Source organism: Lepisosteus oculatus, chromosome 9 (genome assembly GCF_040954835.1).
Source record: "Lepisosteus oculatus isolate fLepOcu1 chromosome 9, fLepOcu1.hap2, whole genome shotgun sequence".
In the NCBI taxonomy this organism is placed as follows: domain Eukaryota; kingdom Metazoa; phylum Chordata; class Actinopteri; order Semionotiformes; family Lepisosteidae; genus Lepisosteus; species Lepisosteus oculatus.
In genome coordinates, this window is record NC_090704.1 from 45,955,727 (window position 1) to 45,977,123 (window position 21,397).

General features: G+C 43.0%; 1 long non-coding RNA gene across 1 annotated transcript; it reads right to left on the minus strand.

Moving 5' to 3' along the window:
• Nucleotides 1-10,732: 10,732 nt before the first annotated feature.
• Nucleotides 10,733-17,649, minus strand: LOC107078429 (uncharacterized). The gene is made up of 3 exons (XR_001479364.2): nucleotides 17,569-17,649; nucleotides 15,601-15,663; nucleotides 10,733-10,876 (listed from the first exon to the last, which is right to left on the minus strand). It is a non-coding gene; the product is annotated as an uncharacterized lncRNA (long non-coding RNA).
• Nucleotides 17,650-21,397: the final 3,748 nt, after the last annotated feature.

Consider the following 21,397-nt stretch of genomic DNA (forward strand, 5'->3'; position numbering starts at 1 on the left):
GACATGCTTTTAACTACTAAAACATTTACCACTGTAAAAATTAATTGAATTTCAGACAGATTTTTGTTTCAGAACAAAGTTTGGAATTACAAATGTGTTGTACTCTTGTTTCAAATTTGAGAACAAAACATTAAAATGTGCCCCCAGCAGGGTGACACATTCTGACTAGCTTCTGTTTTTTGGCCTATGAGCTTGTTCAATGGAATCGTAGACCTCCACAGCCACAGAGCTCTTATCTCTGAATCGCTTACAGCTTGAGATGAGTTCACAGTTTTCAGCAATTAGGAACTGGGCAAGAAATTAAACACGTGAAGGTTAATTCTATGCAACAAAATTGAAAGGAGAAACATGTTTCAGGTGTGTGACCCATTTTCCTCCCATTTTATTTTTCAATCTTAACAAATACTTTTTGCATGGCAGGCAACACACACTGCCACAGCTGTCCCCTGGAAGAAATTGAAACCTCTTTTTAGAAAGCTGTGACACAAGCGAATAAGTGACACAAAGTGGAATGTCAGTATCTGTGTGGATTCTGTTTGATGGATTTTTCCTTAAACTGACCAAAATTGACTGACAAATATCCATCAGACGGGTTACAGGCCAGGTAGTTATTTCAAGCAGAAGCAACGTCAGGAAACATCCATTTGCACCAGAGTTCTCTAACATTAACAATGCTTTACAATATACAGTATACAGAATTATTATTTAAAGAAGAAAGAGGTATGGTGATACAAATGGTAATAGGAACATTTTTTAAAAATGTAAATGAATACATCTAAGCTGTCAGGGAACCAATAGGTAGAATAGGAGGATCCTTGTGTAACTGTGAATCCTGCAGAATGTGGAGCAGCACAGTGACAATCCAAAACACATAATCCAGTGGCTTGGTTGATTGGAGAAGCAATGAGTCCAGTAACCAGGGAAATCCAAAAAGACAACTCCAAAAACCAAATCCAAAGAGCATGGTCAAAAGGCAGGAGCAAAGATTCGCACCCACGCACCCACGCACCCACGCACCCACGCACCCACGAGAATACTTCATGAGGCTTCTCAATAGTGATCCTGGGTTGGTGTGTGAGGGAACTTTAAATACTGAATGGAGAGGGATGTGGTTGGATAATTGGTCCGGGAGTGAGAATCTGTGGAATCTGGTGCATGTGGGAATGTGATGAGTTCAATTCGGAATGAGATTGTGAAACGGTGGGTTTGGGAATGTAACGGTGTTTGCGAGGGAGAGTGTGGGGTGTGACATGAGCTAGATAGTCAGTGAGTTAATGCCCTCACTCATCAAATCTGCAGGTACTGAGAGAGAATGGCGATGACTGTCTCATTCCCTGAAAGTGTCAGTCAGGGCTCTGGTCGTGCAGGAAAGCCCGCTTGCTCCCCTCAGACTGAACTGACCTCTTGTGTGACACGGACAGAAGATCCAAGACCGAGGAGGAGTTAACGAGCCGTCAGTTTGTTCCATCTGTTCTGAAAGCAAAATGATGGGTTTACAGAAAATCAGATGCACAGAGCCCTGGACATACAGTACTGTAGCCTCTATTCCATCATGCAGGGCTTGGTACAGTGACTTTCAATACCTGTGTCTCTCTTGTGAAGGCTGATAAGTTCACAATGTCTGCAGACACTCTCAAAGGTCAATTTCAAAGTGGATCGTCAGCCAGCAACCAGCTAATAGCTTTCTTCATACAGGCAGCTGGAATAACAAAAAATCCATCGCAAAACAGCGTGGGCCGTAAACGCTGCTTTCTTGCCAGAATTATTTAACAATAAAGAGGCAGAACATGTGGCTGGCCTACTGATATTTATGTCATTACAACATGTACTTCCAGCACAGGCTCCACAATAATATTGACTTAAAAAAATAGCTGAGAAGTCCCCTGGAGGTCACGCACGTGTGTCCTTTACTGCTCCGCGTGGTTTTGGGTGGCATTTAAATATGCCACAGTAAGGCTGAGTCCTTGTGCTCTTTGGAATGTGACCTTCTGCTCACTGCTTCTTTCGCGCGCCTCGTCTTTCAGCCGAATAGGCTCTGCAGCGCAACATGTACAGTAAATGTGTTGCGGGCTTCTTTTCTCTGGCTCAGTGTGCTTTGCTCTTGCAGCTCAGCTGTGCTCTCATCAAGCACCGTCATGTTGAGCTTGTAAGACACACTGTCTCACCTGCTCATGTGCTGGGAAGAGCATCAGCAGTACTAGTGTCAGAGCTCTGCAGGGTACGAAGCCCTCACAGGCTCTACGACCAAAGCTTTTTGTGCAGGTACTTTAATGGCATATTAGTTGCTCTGAATTTGTAGTGGGTAATCGGGGCTTGCTGGTCTACAAAGATCCCTGCCAGAGAGAAGGAAGTCCTCAAACCATCTGATGGATGAGCCTCATGGAGGCACAGGGCCCAGCTCCTGTTTCTGAGTAAAACAACCAATGGCAATCGGACCCGCTCCGGTGACGGAGCTCCTGACTTCCAGAAGTGTGCATCTTTCTGGAGGTGGCGTGTGAGAGGCAGCGCGCAGCTCCGGCCTGAGGGACGGAGCTCACTGGCTGTAACTGAGCCTCCCTGACATGCAGCCCTGGGGCCGCTCCTCTCGAGAGACCTCCCCTTCTTTCCTTTCGCATTTCGGCATTACAAAGGAAAAATAAATCTAATGAGATATCCTCTTCGTTCTTGTCTTTTCCGATAGACGTGATTTTGAACGAGAATAAGAACGAGACAGAGGGGCGTGTGCAAAGAGTTGAGGGAGTGAGGTACCAGCTGCACAGCCACAGTATTGCAGCTGAAGCCTGGCTTCTTTTTAGGCAATCTTGGGATCGGTTTGGAACCTTTCTTACGTTCTTATGGGATTCAGTTTTGAAGGCTCAAACAGGAGTGTCGTACAGGAGCACAAAGAGAGGAATGACTGGCGGAAGCTGACTGGTGATACAGTGACTCTTTACTGCCTGTCGTGTCCTGCATGTGAAAAATTAAAAAAAGAAATCCGATATGCTTCAGTTTCAACACATTATTACATTGGTTGCTATATTTTAAAATGCATTTTAGCTGAATTTGTAACAGCTCTTACAAAATGTGTATTTGCTTTGATATTTTGTGCTTTTTCACCATTAATATTGTATTTTGTTTGATTATCCCCCTTCTGTGCTTTCTTTGAATACCATGAAACCATGTTTTATGACTTTCCAATGTTACGCCGCCATAGATGTTCACAAGGGAACAACTTGCACATACCTCCAGGTTACTGGATCTCAGAATCAATTAAATCTAATGAAGTGAGAAAGGGGGCTGTTACAGAATCCATTCGTGTTACTGCATTTTACAGTATGGGAGCCCATAACTGCCCTGCAGTTTCAGTTGCTGCATTAATACACCTGCCCTTTTTAAGTGGGTAAGAAGATCAAATGAATTTTGTGCGGATCTACTTTCCTCCTCCTGAGCTCCTCATAGCTCATTTAACTCGGCAACAGCTTCCCTAGTCTCTTCCACGTGACTTCTGCTTCACAATGAGATCAAAAGCTTGTTCAACATGACAAAATGCATTACAGCAAGGCAGATGTCCAGACGTAGAAGCTGTCAGCTTTATCAATGAGCAGGAATGACTGGTCTGCATTTCCCGTGTTATGAAGAGTACGAGCAGCAGGAGAACACAGAGATTATTCTGTTTGCTTTAGAATACGATTATCAGATTTGGAGAGATGTGTTAGCCTGGCATTGGAGGGGAAAAAGAAATATGAAAGAACAGGAGATAATAATCTGTGAAATCCTCAGGTTTCTGTGATGTCACCAAGGGTAAAGAGTCTAGACAGAGGCTGCGAGCAGGCTGGAGAGCTGAGATAAAAAAATAAGGCTAGGGTTGCAGCTGTATCCTCTTTGAATTGATGCACCTTCATTTTAAATCGCTGCAGTCTAAAGGAGTTGAATTTTATTTCCAAGTGCAGATGAGCAACTTTCTCATATACAGACTACATTAGCACCTGATAGACACAAGTCCCCAACACCACGTAGTAGTGGTTTAATCAAAGACTTTAAACAGCATACAACACATCCCCCCCACTTCTTACTTGTTGTGATTTATGATAAGGCTGGTTCAGATCTGTCAGTACATGTTATTCCACTTGAAAAGACAAAGTGTATTCAACCCGTTGAGAAGACCAAGCGTCCCATTTTTAAATAAGCAACTAAGACTTCTAGGATTTTCTTAAATTAAAATGTTAGGATTATTTCGTGCTCTTTAATTCATACTGCTGTGATCTGAGCAGCCGATGTCACAAATAAATTTACATAATCCCTGACAGTAACTTCAAAGAACTGAATGCCGTGAAGAACGTGCACGAGGAACTGAGAATTCTGCACTGGTAAGGCTCTGTGTTCATGCTTTCCTAGGATTCTTACAAGAAACGCCCTGGTGCTGGGTGAAATTGAGACCTGTAATGGTGGATTTGCTTTTTTAAAGGAAAAAAGTTCATGTTCCCCATGAGAGAAGGGGTTAGAGTGCTTTATCAGGGCGCCTCTGATTGCTGAAGACATAAGCTGGGGTATTGATATCTTGCACGTAATGTAATGTCTCTCCAGGCCTGAACCACTGCCAAGACGTCTGTGCATTTGTTCTGGTTCTGTTCCACACTCTGCCAAAAAAGGGCCACACAGCTGGAACCTGAGCTCGGCTCCTACTGCGGTGTGGGAAGAAACTGGCACAGAAGAGAAACGCACAGCAGAAGAAAGGCGGAAATAATAAGAGCCTGAAAAACAGCTGCTGGAAAGAAATCCTTGAAAGGTAAAAGGGAAATCTACTATTCAAATGCAAGAAGGCGTTATAATGAATTAAATGTAGTTCTTCACAGTGTCTGGATTGCTGGCTCGCAGGGAGACTGGGAGTGAAAACGGTTTGTTAGATTCCTACCACTAGAGCAGCCCCTACAGCAAAACCAGAAGTTCAATAACCAGATAAATAAAACACAGGCTTTGTGCACACAAGGACTGCAATATTCACTCCTGCTCCCGGAGTCCACCAGCTCTTATACAGTAGGTTACTTCTAATTGTCAATGAGTGAAGCCCCAGAAGCAGTGGTAATGAGGACCAGCTTAGAGAACATCTGATGCAGATCAAGAGATTACAGCACGGAGTGACACAGACTCAGAGGCCCTGCAGGATCAGCGGTGAACCTCAGTGCGAGGATGAAACGAGAAGATGGATTTCTCAAGCGGAACCAAAAAAGTACAAGACGAATCGAACTGGGCTTGTGTTATGGCTCTTATTATGGGAAAGATCGACACCTCACTGTCTTCCACTTCTTCCCCTGAGCCGTGCTCCAGCTGCCTTTGAGGCAGAGCTACTGCAGTCAGGGTGGATTAATAGGGAAGGGAGCCCACTCTGTCCCTCTTTGAATGGGCAGTTAAGCACATGTCATTTATCAGTGGCAGGGAGCAATGACAATAGGGCTGCCACTGTGAAGACAGCTGCAGGCCTTTTCAGTTAGTAATACAGTAGCTCACCTGAACTGGGACTGATGATGGGGCCCACTATTAAGCTAAGCAGGTGTGAGCCTCCTTAGTACCTGGATGGGAGACCTCCTGGGAGAGCTAAGGTTGCTGCTGGAAGTGGTGTTAGTGGAGCCAGTAGGGGGCACTCACCCTGCAGTCTGAGTGGGTCCTAATGCCTCAGTATGGTGACAGGGACACTATACAGTACTTGTATAAAAGGCGCTGTCCTTCAGATGACATATAAAACCGAGGTCCTGACTCTTTGTGGGCATTAAAAATCCCAGGACGTTTCCCGAAAAGAGTAGGGGTGTTACCCTGGTGTCCTGGCCAAATTTCCCCCTGGTCTTTACCAGTCATGGCCTCCTAATAATCCCCATCTCTGAACTGGCTTCATCACTCTGCTCTCCTCCCAACTGAGAGCTGGTGTGTGGAGAAGGTACTGGCACACTATGGCTGCCATCGCATCATCCCCATTACCTATAAAGCGCTTTGAGTGCAGTCTCCAGAAAAGTGCTATAGAAGTGTGAGGAATTATTAATTATTATTACTGTGTAGGTTTCCTCTGGGTGCTCCCACAGTCTAAAGACATGTGGGTGGGTTTATTGCCCCCGGGGTGAGTGTGTGCGTGTCTGTGTGACTGCCCTGCAGCGGGCTGGTGTCCCATTCAGGGTGTATCCTGCCTTGCACCTGCTGCTTGCTGGGAGAAGCGCCAGGTCCCCACAGGCCCTGAATTGGAAGAAGTGGTTAGAAAATGGATGGAAAATGAGACTGATAATGGCTTAGTGTAACTGTCTGGAATGTGAGAATATTCAGTTTGTATAAGGGGTGGAAATGGAGCTGGAAACCTGAGGTTGATACTACAGGGACTTGAAGTTGCCCATACACGGGCAGCATGTCTTACGTACATGGCTGATGTCATCCTTTGCAGGTTTAGCGTGTTGTCTGAGGGGCTTCTTGTTTATTTGTGGTATCAATCTTACCACAAGCAGGGGGTCTTCTGTGCCATCTACTAACATGCCTTTGGGAGGTGAGAAGAAACTTTTCTAAACATGCACATTTCTTAAAGAGGGCACACCAGCATCATGTGAGTCCAGGAATGAGTGGCAACAATGCTCCCCCCCCCCCCCCAACACACACACACACACACACACACACCGCTGTCTATTTTGTGCTCGTCTGTTTCTCTCACATTGTATTAGATTTTTCTCTAATATGGGATAAATGAATGTGCAGCTGGCAGCAAAACAATAGAAAAGGCTAAGACAGGGAATAGTTTTTTGCTCGCAAGGGTGGTCTGGTGGTCTGGTTAAGTCACCTGTCAATCAATCCATCAACACTTCTCCTGCTATCAGATCTGGACCATTGGAGACCTGTGTTCATCCACAAAGCAGGGTGCTTGGCCAAGGGCCAAGTCAGGATCCTTACAGCTTCCGATTTCCAGCCCTGGGTGACATTCATGAAGAAAATCATCCTATTTTGTCTTGATCAATTTATTCATTCCCAGGTCCGAATGAGTCATTAACATTGTAATGGTGAGAAACAAAAGATCTTTGCATATGCAAAACTTGATCCATGCCAGTTTTCAGAATGCCAGGTATTTCAATTTCAGTATTGCTGGAATCTGTATTGTCTATTAAATTTACATATGAATCAAAGTTGCTAATATTTGTTTAATTTGTCCTAAAAATTGACCAGCCCCCCACCCTAAGCAGCATTTGAAATAAAGGAGATGGAGCTGGTGCCTCTTCCTCCTGTATTAAAATTGTTCAATGAGCTATTAGAAAGACATGCTTAGCAGTATTAGCATTACAGAATTCCTTCACTTTTTAAATTCTGGAAATATGGACTATTTCAAACCTGACATTACAATAACAGGTAGGAAGATTAATTCAGGTTATGAAAATGTTGTCTATGCTGAACAGCTTTCAACAAAATAACTGTTAAAATATTAGCTCAAGGCGGGCACTTGGGAGTCTGTTTATCAAAGGTATTAAAAAAGCATTTCTGAAATGCATCTCCATCTCCCCAGAGTTTAATCAGGAGTCTAAACAAGCTGAGCAGTCCTGAAGCTTAAAAGGAAGATACCGTTTTGATATTTCAACTGTTGCATCCCATAACAAAACCTTTTTTCACTAATTGCATTAGAGCTGCACACACAATGTAGTCATTATAATTCTTGGAGAAAAAACCCACGTACTGCTACAAAATCCTCTTTAACTGCCAGAGCTCTTTGCCTTCCTGAAAGCCCTTCAATTACTTCACCGGCTGAATTGAAGGGGAATGTTAGGGATGTAAGATTGTTCAAACCTGGAGTGGAATGTTGGCAGGAGGACTTCAGGGTCACCCCTACTCTTACACACAGTGCCCTTGAATCTTTAATGACAAACTTGTCCGGACTCTTTAAATGAATAAACCCCTTACATCACAATTTCCATGGTGACCTTACTAGGTTCTGGAAATTCTGTACGAGAAGAGTGCCACCTACAGGTCCATCCCACCACTTGCAGCAGCATGCCAGTTTTCCCTAGATTCCTTTCATCCCAGCACTGACTAGGCCCATCTTTGCTTAGTGCTTGAGACCTGACGAGGTTACGTGACAAGGTGTTAATGCTGCTGTCTGAAAATACGGCAACACTACATTCTGACCAATCCAGTTTAAGTTAAATGTCTAATGAAACGTTTCTTTCCTTCTCTTGTACAAAAAATGCTAGGATAGTCTTTACCTTTATAAATTCTCAGTGTCTTACTTTAATTAAAGCTTTTAAGACTTTTAAGATATTTCTTTCTTCAAAATTCTCAGTTCCATTTACAGCAAACAGAACTTATGATGGTCCAATGATCTTATTTCCACTGGTCCCCAAGGATGTGTGGAATCTTCCAGTGTGCCTCTACACTGTGAGAAGCAGAGCAGAGTCACTGCCACCATTCAAACAGCACTGCCCATCGTCCAGCTCCAGAGTCATTGCATGCTCTGCTGATGCTCAGTTCTGCCAAAGGGGGCTTCTTTTCGAAATGGAAATAAATGGAAGATAAAGGTGCCCTGCAAAAAGTCTGGTGTTCTGGCAGGGTGAATTTGTATATTCAGAGAGAATGTCCCCCCCAGGAGTGAAACATTAAGTGCACAAAGCCCAGGGCTTCTGGCTTGGAACCAGAACGTGAACATTAGTGGACTCACTCTGAAGGTCCAGCGGATCAGCAGCGCTGGACAGACAAAGGGATAGTTAGAGAGGGTTTATCAGAAACCCCAGAAGGCCAAGTCTGCTTCTCAAACACCAATCACAACTGCAGTACAGTCAAAAGGGGAATTTAGAAATTAATGAGAATCCAAGTGCAAAAGGACTCCTTTTTTTGAGCATGTTTGCTCTAAGCACTCTCTTACGCTATAATGGCTGCACAACATTTTCACGAAGACACACCACACTCTGGCGGAGTGGATGTAGATTTGTGAGTTGGAGGTTTTGTGCACCATTACTGCACCAGTTTGAAGACAGGGTTTTTGTATTGCCATCTACCAATGGAGTCATATTTAGATGTCAAAGTATTCTTAACATTGAAGTGTCCTGTGGGAAGTACTGTCAGAACTTTTTTTTAAAGCAAAATAAACCATGTGTTTCATCTGACCTGAATCCCCATTCTTATGAGTTGTCCATTTTGGAAGAAGATCTTGTCTTGCAAAACAGGGGCTTGTCATCTAATTTAATTTCTTTGAAAAAATTCCAGCATGTTACTTGTGGTTGTTCCCAAAAGACTGAGAGAAAGTTGCTAGGGGGCGAAGTCTGAAAGATAAGTAAGTCTGAGCCATGAAGCCAGCATCTCTCCAGTGTGCCTCCTCCTGATTTTCTACCACTGGCTGAGTTTATTAAACACTGGACAGCAGTTATTCTTTCACATCACAGCCACTGTAGGTGAAGAAATAATGAACAGAAGAAAACATCATAAATGTGTTTTTTTTAGAGCAGAGGAGATTTGAACAGCAGAAGTACAAGTGTCTGAAGAAGGAATAGATGCAGTATATTACCGATATAAGCATGGGGATTTTGAGGGGTGGAAGGGTGGATGAGATTTGGTAACAGTTAACTTTCCACCCAGACGGGGATTCCAGTTTTGCACCAGTGCCAGCTCTGCCAGAAGGTTACTCCCTGTCCGAGATCCACCTACAAATCAAGGGGATTGGGACTGGCCTACCAGAGCTTGAATTATTGATGAGCTGAAGATCTATTTAGGTTTAAAAATTAGAGCCTGACAGCCATTGAGAGGATGGAATCATCACAGGCAGCATCTGCGAATTGTTTCTGTTTGCAAAATCAAGGCAAAAAATCCCAAATTAATCCTGTAGTTATTTTAGTTCTGTTGCAGTTTTATTTCATGACTGCCTCATCAAACTGCTTGGGGACTTAGTTTCTCCGTATATCCTCTGATAAAGTCCAGATGGCGCAATCCCAGGAGTTTAGATCCGGACTGTTCTTCCATCTCCCTCTTTGTGGGCCCTCTGTGTTACCAATTAGTGCACAGCTCTCTCGTGGTGGACACTGATGAGAAAGCAAAACCTGCTTTCGTAAGGGCTGTTTCACAAAGCAGCTTTCTGAGATCTCTGACTGCCTTACAGGAGCAAGGACAGATTTGGGGTATTCTTTCGGAGGGCAATGAGTCACCCAGGAATTGACTGGATTATCTTTAGAACTGGCTGGCACAGTGTTGTGGTAGTTATTAATGTTGCCTCACAGCTTTTGGGTCCCAATTTTGACTCTGGACTGGGGGACCTTCTGTGTGGAGTGTGCATGGTCTCTCTGGTCATGTGAGACTGGTGTCCCATCCAGGGTGGAGTTATTTCTCATACCCTGTGCTTACAAGACACTGGCTATCTGCTATCTGCTTAGAACAGATTCATTTCAATTTATTTTAATAATATCCCATTATGGAAGCAGACACTTTTTTTCGGCATAATAGTCAGAGAAAGAAAAAAAGGGGGAGTTTTGATCTGTACCAGGTGGAATGTGAGTATTCCCAGAATCCTCCACAAGGTGATTACTGAAGCCAAGGAGGGGAGGTGGACAGCTGGCTTCACCTTTGACCCCACAGCAAATGTGTCGAGATGGGTTGGCGAGTGTGAATGTGCTCTCCAGGGCAGCCTGGAGAGACAGGCCCTGATTATACAAGGGGAATTATTCATGCACCACAAGTGTATAGTTTCAGTAAATAATTCATAGAATCTTTTTCAACACTTTTATTTATTTATCTATTTTATCACAACTCGGGAAAAGGCAAAGGGTAGCTTACGAGACGTAACGCATTCAGACATCAGGACCGAAAAAAACAGTCTGGAGCAAAATTGTTTGACTGCAGTGCTGTAAAGCAAGTGGACATCTTAGAAAGTGCCCACTGTTGTTGGGGGCCTTTTTAGTTCCTGCAGGAAAGACAAGAAGGAGAAGAAGAGGATTAGGGAGGAGCAGTAGGAAATGAGATGCCTGCTTGTGACAATGTGTTTTCTATCTTTTCTTTTTCATGGTTGAAGGTTCAGAGACTCAAAATGTTCCAAAAGTACATTGTTGATTGCTGATCTTAAAATACAAAAATTGCAGTTAGTAATAATTATGCTGAAAAGGCAGAAGAAGGCCTAAGAAAATAACCTCTGCATATCTCCAAAAGAAGGGATCTCTTCTCCACTGTCCTTTTGATGTCTCAACTTCTCTGTATTTACATGTATAGGTGCCTTCTGCACCAACACAGCAGAGAACAAAATCTCTCAGCATGTCTTTTAAAATTGTCTCTCTTTTACACACTGTAGCGTGTGTAACACCACACATTTAATTTCCAGTGGATGTGAGAACAAAAGCCGAAGTTTGGCAGTACGGCATTTTATCAGCGTGATTAACTGTTGCTTGACAGGATTCTCTATGGCCCTCCAGTCCCTCCAAAGTGCAAAGTGACATTGATTGATGTGCACTGGGCTCAACAATAATGTAAAACCCTTGATTGATTGGCATATTACCAGCAGAAACAAGACAACAAGAAAACAAAGTGCTGAATTCTTAGCAGAAAACAATTCAGCTAATTGTATAAAAAGTACCAATTTGTATCTAATAGCTCACAGCCAAACAGAACAAAATGCATCTAAAAATGTTTTAAATAAAACCCTGCACATGCATTTTTAAAGTTAATTTTAATATTTTCTGCATTTCTCATTAATTTTAACACTTCTTTTGATTTTGCCTTGGTGTGGCATCTGTTTATGCATGCATTGTAAGATAAATTTATCATTAAAATAAAATGCTAGAAATCAGAAAGCAAGTCATTTTCATTTTAAATTAATGATAAATATGTATACATTTAAGTGTTAAGACTGCTGGATTCGAAGGTTCTCCAGAAATGTAATCTAGAGTTCAGTCAGGCATACTATGGCACAAAGCAGCTTTGAAATGCAAAAAGGAAAGAGACAGTATAGTATATCCCTGCTTTATTTCAGCATGTTCTCTACACATATTTAAGATCTGGATGTGCTTGTAAATTTATTTTTGTGATGGCACATAGAAGACAGATTACAATTCATGGGAGTAACATGTTTTTCCATAAAATGTGACGTTTATTTTTTTCTTCATTTTTGAAGTGCTATGTGAACTGCTCTTCATGTTTTGTAGAAAACATCTGTGCAGCTCTGTGTAGCACATCAGGCCCCTCATGTTGTAGTTTTACACTTCTCCCGTGGAGAAACAGTGATTTGATTGCCAGCAGAAAATGAAATATGCCATTTTAAACATTTTCAGTGCTGAATATTTTGACTAATGCATATGAGGGAAAAATAACCACGAGGAGTGAAGTTAAGCACAGAGAGCCTTAAGTAAAGTCAAATTATTGAAGTGCATTGTACTCTGTGAAAGAAAAAACAATAGCTTTTCTTTTTACAGAAAATGGAGTTTCAAAGGGAGTTACCCCTAAAAATGAACCACTCAAGATAGTGAGGGAGAATTGCTGTTCTCCTACGACTCCTACTACATGATTGCAGGATCACCATGAAGTCTGGAGCAATTGATTTGACTGTTTGTTAGGCAGTTTGTCCATGACCTGTGTTGATTTCCCTGTCATTGCTTCCTCCTTGTCGGACTTTGAGGAAGACTGTCTGCAGCCTCAACACATCCACACAGGAGTGGCCAGTGCAGGAAAATGAAACTGCTCTGGCCTGATCACACAGCCGCATCTCCAGCATGGGGCTGTACAACCACTGTCTGAGCACTTTATTTAATTATTATTATTTATTACACTCATATAGCACTTTTCTGGACACACGACTCAAAGCGCTTTACCTTTACTCAAAGGTAATGGGGATCCCCTCCTCCACCACTGGTGTGCAGCCCCACCTGGATGATGCGACAGCAGCCAGAGTGCACCAGTCTGCTCCCCACACACCAGCTCTCAGTGGGGAGGAGAGCAGAGTGATGAAGCCAGTTCAGAGAGATGGGGATTATTAGGAGGCCATGATGGGTAAATCAAGACCAATGGTAACTTTGGCCAGGACACCAGGGTAACACCCCTACTCTTTTCAAGAAACTCTCTGGGAGTTTTTCAGAACATCAGTTTTATGTCTCCTCCAAAGGACCGTGCCTTTTCACAGTATATTGCCCCTGTCACTACACTTAGGGTATTAGGACCAGCACAGACTGCAGGGTGAGTGCCCCCTACCGGCCCCACTAACACCTGTTCCAGCAGCAACCTTAGTTTTTCCCAGGAGGTCTCCCAACCAGGTACTGACCAGGCTCACACCTGCAGAGCTCCAGGGGGCTGCCAGCTGTGAGCAGAAGAGTGTAAGAGTTATTATTACAGATATCTGTACCCTTGTGAGAAATTGTGTTAGCTGCTCCATCTCAGAACAGTGGAGAATACTCAGCTGAATGCCTTAACAATATTCTCCCTAACTTGATAAGGCCCTGTATTGTATTTGTCAGGGCATCACACATCCACAGCCTTCCTGGTTGTCTGGAGCCATCTAAATGTTCAATAGCTCAGAGGCTGTGTTCACTGGTGCAGCTGGTCCAATAAGGCACAATTAATCACTTGAGCCCTTGAAAATCAGTGTTGGAAGGTTGCCGGTTCAACTCCTGTGACTTGTGACTGGAAGGTTGCCGGTTCAAATCCCGCGGCCGGCAGAGGAATCCTACTCCGTTGGGCCCCTGAGCAAGGCCCTTAACCCTAACTGCTCCAGGGGCACCTTACAATGGCTGACCCTGCGCTCTGACCCCCAGCTTCTCTCCCTGTCTGTGTGTCTGTGTCTCCATGGAGAAAAGCTGGGGTATGCGAAAAGACGAATTCCTAATGCAAGAAATTGTATAGGGCTAATAAAGAAACAAACAACAAAGTGCTTCATCTGAATTGCTCCAGCAAAATAGTCCACTGAAAAACTGCTTTGGATAAGAGTCAGCCAACTTAGTGCTGCCACTGCAGTCCTGGACTGCGTCTGCAAGCGATGATACTGGAGACTGACTCTAAGATGGTAGCATTTGTTTATTTAGATGGTTTTTAAATAACAATGTATATCAGGGCAAGTACCAACAGAGGGTCCGGGGACTAATAAATGATCAATCAGATTTTATTTAGATAGTTGCAGGAGAAACACTTGGCCAGGGAGGCCCCAGGGATATGTACACGCAAACATTCATAAAGGCTGTTGGGTAGACGTACGGCTGATTTTATTGCCTGCTTATGCCTGATACAAGGAAAGTAGTGTACATTATTATATATTCAGATACAAAAAGGGTTTGTAAATTATTAATTCCCTCTTTTCCCCCAATCTGTACTTGCTCTCATTAATGTGAAAACCATCCTAGATCCTAGGATCAGTTAGTTCAACATCAAGTGAGACAGAAAGAATCCCTGGTCTTAGCCAAAACTCTTCGCCTTCATGCTCCCAGGCCAAGTTTATGACTGTCTCATCTGTCTTCAGCATGTCCAAATGAACAGTAGCGTCCTTCTCAAATCACCGACCAATCCTCAATCGCCCTTCCAGCAGAACACGTTCCCCTGGCAGGTGTGTCATAGTTTGACACAGCCAGGCCACTGTGTCCCCATACTGCTGGAAAACTTTTATCATTCATCACTAATTTTGTCTACCAACTGCAGGACAGATCAAGGGCCAGTTATTCTTCTTTTTCTTCTCACTGGCACTTTGCTGTCTTGACCTCCTGTTGAGTCCTTTAGGTTCCTGAGCATCTATTCGTGTGATGGCTGAAGCCATGAAAATGCAGAGCAAAGGGACACAAATGCTGATCAGCTGAACACACACTGGCGCACATCTTGATATATGACACAGCCAAAATGAAGTTTGTGAATCGTTTTTGTTTTACAGTACATTCAATTGAAACTAAAATATCTTGGAGCCTGTCTACATAACAATTTGTCTTTGTTGTAATAGTAGTAGTGTTAGCATTATTATTACAGATATCTGTACCCTTGTGAGAAATTGTGTTAGCTGCTCCATCTCAGAACAGTGGAGAATACTCAGCTGAATGCCTTAACAATATTCTCCCTAACTTGATAAGGCCCTGTATTGTATTTGTCAGGGCATCACACATCCACAGCCTTCCTGGTTGTCTGGAGCCATCTAAATGTTCAATAGCTCAGAGGCTGTGTTCACTGGTGCAGCTGGTCCAATAAGGCACAATTAATCACTTGAGCCCTTGAAAATCAGTGTTTGGGGCCCCTGATCCAGTAGAAATAAACACAGAGAAATCAAAGAGGCTGAGGAGGCACACGCCTACAACAGAGCGGACATAATCAAGGCAATTCTCCGACAAGCAGGTGGGGATTCAGTGCCTCAGTGTGCAGTTTTTTCCACAGGGCTCACTTCTCTTCCAGCCTGTTCAGGGACTTTAACTTTTAACTTACCTGTAGCTTCTGGCAATAATGAATTAATAAACGTACATCATCATCTTCCTGGATGCTATAAGCAGTGCTGGTGATGGAAATGGCTAGCATGTCAAGGTCCAAATTTCAGTGCCGTAGCAGATAGAGGTCTTGCAGTCATTTGCAGCTGGAGTGTTCTTTTAATCTTGGCACCTAACTTTCTATTTACTCTGCCTGTTATGTTACACGTTACCTCTCCTATGATGCTCCTATGGGCCTGCGATTCTGAAAGCTTACCTCAGGTCCATGAAACTGGGGCATGTCCTGCATCTTCATTCGGAAGCAGAAGAGGTCGGAGCTCTGCAAAAATAAAACAAACACTTTGACATAGAAATCTTGCCTCAAAAAATCATGCCCACACGCCATACAGCTGGAAGAACAAAACAGAGCTGAGAGGAGATGGATTTAGCATGAACAGTCCTATAAAAAAATAAATCCTGCACTGCATGCAGTCTCACTAGGCAGGGCAGATGGCTATGATTACATAGACAGCTACAGTAGCTAATGTCCTTGTCTCTGTCAGTCACACATTGTGTGACTATAGCAATATTGTGTGAATATAGCAAAAATATAGCAATTGTTAATGTTGTTTTTTATCTTTACTCCGTTGGTCTCTGTTTCTCCTTTGTACTGGTTTCTCTAGCAGCCCCTTTTAAAGAGGGAGCAAAATGGTCTCTCCAGTGACGGAACTTGATTCTCATTATTCAGACACCTCCATGCCATTAACGCCAGTAAAAAAGGCCTCTTTTTTGTTCCTCTGCTTCTTTCTTTTTTTTAACTTCTATTCTACTTCCACAGTGAGAGAGACACAGAGGCCCCGCCAAGCCCTTGGCAGGGACACACGGCCCAGCCTGTGAGCAGGAACAGTGAGGAAAGCACGCCTCAGGGGAGATGGATTCAGAGGTATTTTGAATCCCATAAAAAGACAAGCACTAATTTAATAATACATAGAGCCTATCGTAAAGGATAATTGAGGATCAGTGTTCGGCCACTGGGGAATATTAATTTGCAGCTGTGTTCTGCTCTTTAGCCTAGGAAGAGTTTTCCCCTCCTGAAGTGAATTAGCTCATATTTTAGTTTAAATATTGTTGCTCCTTTTGTGAGTTTGAGACTAGAGACGTGCTCATTCTGTTCTACGAGGGCAGGGCTCTGCCTAAGATTGCTATTTTAATCCTGTAGTCAGTATTTACTGAAGAGTTTTACCAGGCAGAACTCAGTGGGATGCAGGAACAGTCACCAGGGGTGCGAGGAGAGGGCAAAATGTCAACTTCCAATCAATAACAAACAATACCACTCAGCCTCACATGGGGTCAAGCGTGTCAGAGGCACAGCAAAAGCAAATTGCAAACCTCTTTCTTTCAGTGCAGGAAAAAGGCAAAAGCCCTGTAACCCTTGATTAATGGGGGACTAAAATGAAGCTAAAATTCTCTTTGTGTTTTTTGGTGATGTATTTTGGGATTAACTGGTAGGTAGACATTCTCGTATTATTGCTCCTGTTTCATCTGTGTTAATAATTCCAATAAAGAAGCAGGATAAACAATGCTTTGTACTTTATCAATAAAAGGTAAATGAATGTCTGTTAAGGAATGCTGCAAGTGCGCGCTACAATTGTGTACAATTACACTAAGTAATTACAGCAATACAAAATGTCTAAATTATAGGCCATGCTTCAACTCAAAACATGTATTAAAAGCACCCAAATCAGGTTGACCTATTAAATTTTTACTAGGCTCTCATTAATGATTTTTTTTTATTTGTGTATTTGGGGTTTGGCACAAATGGAAGTGTTTTTTGTTGTTATAAAGCTCTCTTTCTGCCAAGGAGACACACACAGCCAGGGCTGGGTGTGACACACTGTGAGGCACAAACACTTTACATCAAAGCTCATTCAAGGGAACACATCTTCAGTCTGGACTTTAGAGAAGCCGCTGTTGCAGCTCTCTTGTGCTAACTGGAATAAAGCACCACAGACCAGGGCACGCAAAAGCTCCCGACACGGTCCCCTGCTGGTTTAACTAATTACATTTTTAATATTTTAAACAAGTCTTTTTTAGAATAATTTTAATTAGAATGAATGCAGAAATTCTGCACTTTAGAATCCCAGAGAATGACTTGCAACAAACAAATTTGGCAGAGACTGTAAATGAGCAAGTTCTAATCCACACAGCACCTTATCTGCACACTTCAGCCTTTATATTTCTGTACCAAAATGCAAAGCCTTCAGCTGGTCCCTCTGCGTCTAATTTCTTTCCCTTCCATGTTCTTCTTTTCCTGTTGAGAAAAGATATTTTATTCCCATTGATCTTTGTCGGGCCCCAACTCCATCCAACCGCGCTACCAGGACAAACGCAGTTTTTTTAAGCTCTTGTGCCACCTTGTGTTGAAAAAAGCAAAAACGCAAGAAAGTTGGAGCAGAGCGTGAGCCCCTGCCGACGGTACAGTACGTGCCGACCCAGCATGCTTTGGGAACCAGAGCAGCAGGGAAAAACCCTACTGCAGGGTAGCAAGTCAGGACAACACTCCCGAAGCACAGTGTGTGTCCTCCTGCTGCTCCTGCAGCCACAGCTTTCTTGCAAGTGGGAAATGGCACAGGTATGCCAGAGGTGTCCTGCCCACGGGATATGAGTCCCATTAAAGATCGGAAGCATGATCTGGGATGAGGCGGGGCATTTCCTGACAATTTTGTTGATCTGTTGCGGTGATGAGTGATGTATCTTCTGGGAAGGGTCAGTTTGATGTTTGCTGATGATGCTTTTACACGCATTATACTGTCGTGTTTGTGTGGCGAACCCGGATGTCTCAATGGTAGCCAGATAAAGGTCTGGAGAAGGGCGTGTAATGTTTGTGGATTGAGGGTTTTTTTTTTCACCAGACCTCTTGAATATCCAGTTGCAAAGTTGCAGACGGCGCTCTGCTTGAACTCAAAACGAATAATTGATGTTGATGGTTGAAAGTATAATTACACAGACATTGTAAATAGATATAATGTTTCTGTTAAGGGTGGTTAGAAAAAGAGAAGGCTCCACGGCCGAAACGTTGTGTTCTCTTTCTTCTTTTTTTCAGCATGGAATAAACCTATTACATGTTTCTGTTAAGTCTGATACTATACTATATTGCAACCAATGCTGTCCCTATGGAGGTATTGACTCTTTTAAGAAACTGTAATAGTTGTCCTTCAGAAACCATTTAGGATTTTACAGCCTGTATTAGATTACAAGAAACAGATGTATTGAGTTATAGTTGCAATAGTAAATATTTAAGATCCCTTTTGCAAACTGTCAAATCTTGTCAATTAAACAATTTTGGAACACATCATTTGGGAGGCTAATTGAAATAAAATATGGATGATGTCAAGTAAATTGTACAACCGAAGGAGGTGTTGTACTAAATTGTTCATCAGATTATCCTATAAAGACTCTTTGTGTGTAGATTTAAAATTAATATAGATGAAAACTTTTGCAAAAGCAGCCTAGAAGCTTTACAACATTTGTTTTGGGTATGTGTTGTCATGAAAACATTCTGGATTGAACTGCAAAATTATATAAAGAAGGATTCTAATTGACATTTATTCTTTAAAAAGAAACATTACTTTTTAATCCTATTGAAATACATAGAAACATAATATAATTTGTAATTGATTTAATCATTATACTTGTTATTATAGACAGAAAATGAAATGGTCAGGGAAGAGACCCACATTTCAACACTTTGAAATAGACATAGGTGCATATCTCCAGACTATTTCTAAGTGTAAGAACGGGAAAGCGTATCTGATCTTTATTTACCTCATTTAATCTTTTTTTTATTAAAAAAAGCAACTGCTCATGTAGCCCTCGTGATGTTTGTATTGTATATATGTTTGTTGTAAGAAAAATGCTAAAGAAAAAAACGTGCTTGAGCCCACTCAGCGTCAACGCCCCCGTCGTGACCCCGCCCCCCTCCGCGACAGCCACGCCCACTTCCGGGTTGAAGGTGAAACGGGGATTTTGTAAGGTGTGGTTACATTTTCTTTTAACACTATTCTAAAAATCTGGGTCATTGTACAGCGTTTCGGTGCCGTGTGGGGCCGCGCGATTTTTGCGCTGTTCTGGTTCGAAGCTCTCGTCGGTCTCACTGCAGAAGCCGGTGTGTGGAGATGCACTCCCGCCACGGGTTTCGACTCAACCGTCAGAAGGACGCAGGAGTGCATCCGTGCATCTCAGGATTTCATTCGAAAAAAGACTGTCATTTATCACAGGTATTGTGGTTGTAGATGTTAATGAGGGGGGTGGCGGCTGTTGGGTCGTCGGTGTGCGGTGCTCCGCTCGAAGCCCTGGCCGGGGTTAATGAACTCGCCGGGCCTCCCTGCAGTGGCCTAGGTGCCCAGACCCTCGCAGTCCAAGGTGTGGCTCTGTCCTGCACCTTCATTTCCAGAATAGGTTCCGTATTGACGTGACCTTCACGCAGGAATTCACTAGGATTAAAAACACCCCGGAAGGGGGTGCACTGAGAGGATTAGGGAGTGTTGAGTGAAAATGTGGGTTAACCCGCTCGGCTGAGGGCTGACCTCTGACCTCTGACCTCCAGGCCACAGGACGAGGAGGCCAGGACCCTCATGCAGAGTGACCAGTGGGCAGTGACCAAGGGGCAGCTGCAGAGGTTCGAAGTGGGATGAGGGAGAGAAGGCGATCACGTACAGTATTTGTAGTGATTGGGAGAGGAAATGAAGTCAAGGTCTGCTCGCTTTGATTGGACGTGGTTGTTGTCATCTGTCCCGAACTTTCATTACAAACTCCATGAAGTGGTTTTCTGATAAAAGGGATGTATGGATATTTTAATTCAATAATGCTACGGTGAGACAGTGCACATGTGCTTATTGTAGTCTAGGCTGTATTTTATCGTGCTGATAAGTTTCTTGTAAAACATAACATTAAAATTGTATTGGCAATACTTTTTCGCTAGGGGGGGCAGTAGAGTTTTGTAATAGATTCTACTGCTTGTACCGGATAAGGCATTTCATCAGTATATCTTTCCATAATTTAAACGAGGAGTATCAACACACAAAGCAAAGGCAGAGAAAGCATCATGGGCAAAGTTTTTGCCATGCATTAAAAAAACAACAACACAAATGATGGAAATCAAAGATAAAGACAAAATCTGAGGAGGGAGATCTGTCAGCTGAACAGCCCGATCTCACAGTGGTGAGCGTTGCTGCCTTGCACCTCTGGGGTCCTGTGTTCAGTTCCTGGCGTGCTGTCCGCGTGGTGTTTGCATGTTCTCCCCGTGTTCGCGTGGGTTTCCTCCGGGTTCGCGACTGGTTTGCTCCCACAGTCCAGAAGCATGCCGATCGTTAATTGGCTCGTTGGAAAACTGACCCTGGTGCATGTTGTTGTGTCTGTGTGCCTTGTGCTGGACTGGTGTCCTGACCAGGGGGTAGCCTGCCTTGTGTCCTGTTGCTTGCGGGGATAGGCTCTGGCTCCCCTGCGACCCTAAATTGGGTAGAGTAGTTAGAAAATTGATGGATGGATATTTCAGGTTGGTTCATTTGTTGTAATGGCAGTTGTTCGTCCCATTAAAACTTAATCCGTACTCGACCATTAACAATCCAAATTCAAGTATATAATTTAGAAGGAAATGCTAAGAACAGTTTTGATCCATCCTGTTGCATGTCTTGGATGATGCTTGTGTTAAATAAGTAAAAACAGATGTTTTTTTTTTGTCAAGCATTGACACAAAAGAGTCATTTATTCAGCATTAAACTGCATGTGCTGTACTTCAAGCATCTTTGATGCTTCTTTGTTGAGTATGAAAACAGTTTTACAGAACAGCCATCATCATAGTCAAATTCTGAGACCTTGGGTCGATGCTTCTCTTTATCTGCCTTTACAATTTGATCCCACTACAAAATTCTCAAAAGAGATTTTCGTTGTTTTGGTTGAGTAGTACAAAAAAAGTATTGATTAAATGAAGTTGATCTTATTCCAAGAACTAGTTTTAAGATATTTTAACCCTTCTTGAAAACTAGCCTTTTGAGCTGACTTCACAATTCAGTGAT